Genomic DNA, 1804 nt, shown 5'->3' with positions numbered 1-1804 from the left:
GTTCCAGTGAATCGTTAATCTTACATAATGCAACCACTAAGGCTTCTTCTGTCAACATTCTTAACGGTCCAAGGTCAATCCCAGATTCTCACAGTTTTATCTTGCAGCTGGAAATTTCCCCAGCTCAGCTCATGTAACAATTTCAAAGGCTTCCTCTAGGGGGGAAACAATTTCTATTTGTATCAATCCTTTTAAGCACAGTTCAAACAATAAAGTTAGTGTCAGGGCTGCTACCCAGTCCCAGCTCACATAGGACCACGCTAGCCAGCGTTTACGTTATAAGAGTCTTTATTGGGTTACAGGTTCCATTTCCGAACTGCAATGTGCAGCCCTACGTCTTCTACGTTAGACCGGCGAAGACCCGTCTGAGTCTCCGCCTCTTGCACACCAGCTTAATACCCTAGCCTTGCTCCACCTCCTGCGCCTTTCCTTCCGTCTCTGGGTCCTTCTGCCCCCCTGGGTCTCCTCCTTCCTACTCTCTTCTGACGCTGACCCCCCTGACCCTTCCGCCTCCTTGCGGCGGGCTTTGGGACCTGGCTCACTCTCCGGGCTGCTTACTGCGCCAGCTTCCGCTGCATTTGAACTTGGCGCGCGCGCCCAACCCTCTACCTTCCTCTTGACCGTTTCCTCGCTCCCTGATGTGGGCGTGACTACTCCTGACTCATGCCCTCCCTCCTGCTGAAAGCCTCCGGAACCTGATGCCTGGTCCCCTTTCTCCCCGCTGCTCCCAGCTGGGCACGTTGGTCCCGATTTCCAGCTGCTGCTCTCTGATTCCTCTCTGGCCCCTTCTTCCTGGGGTGTCCCCCTTCTTTCCCCCCTTGCTCTGACCGCTGGCGCTCCCTTCTGGGAATCCTCGGACTCACTGGACAGGCTCGGGGATCTCGGGTCGTCATCCCCACTCATCCTTCCTTCGTATTCCTCCCCTTCGCTCTCTGTTTCCTCCCTTTTCTGCGTCTCTGCTCCCGAACCCCTGACAGTTAGTTTCAATTTTCAGTTACTTTTACTCCTTTTTAAACGCAGAAGGAGACAATGGAAACAATGTATTTCTCTTCTTTAACTTACTGTCAACAAACGATCTATTCACAGTCAATGAGCATATCCAAAACTTCAGTCTTACTAGCAGCCCGTTTCCAGGTTCAGAGCGGTGGTAATTTGACTTTCTTCACTCTCTCCTGCAGGCTTACGCGCTCTAAAATTTCCCCCCTCTTCTCCTGCTTCCAAGGGGGGTTTAATGATTTAGCCGATGGAAGTTTAATCCTTTATGAAAGACTTTCCAAGACTTTAGCTTGCAGCCTCTTTGCTTCAGTCTATTTACAAAAGGGGAAGGCGGACTTCCTGTTTAGAACCTCCCCGTTTCGGTGCCAAATTAAGACGTTTAAAAATCCAATTTTCCGTTCTACTCACGGGTAGTTGTTTTAAGATCAAATTGGCCACAGGAAAAAGTCAGCGCTCTCCGGCAACAGCAATGCGGCTTCACTCCGTGAAAGAAGCAGTCAATTCGAAGCACCCCACTCACCCCACGTCACTCTGGATCCCCGAAACCGGGTTTCCCTGTGAGTAGGGGAGGCGCAAAAGGTGCCAGCCGAATCCCACGTTCACAGGCTTCTCCCGCCTGTGATTTTTGGTGGGTCCCCGCCTTCGCTGTGGCGGCCAGACTCTAATTTCCATGAAGCAGATTCCTCCTGATCAGAGGAGTTCAGCCATTACCGGAGGCGCTAACCCGGAAGTCCTAAGAGGCGCATCTTTCAGTGCTGAGCTCTCACGGGAGGCAGGTGATTTGCGCGAGAGCTCAGCGCCGAAAACG

This window comes from Podarcis vaucheri (genome assembly GCF_965113315.1).
Source record: "Podarcis vaucheri genome assembly, chromosome: 6".
Lineage (NCBI taxonomy): Eukaryota > Metazoa > Chordata > Lepidosauria > Squamata > Lacertidae > Podarcis > Podarcis vaucheri.
This window is presented reverse-complemented; position numbering follows the sequence as displayed.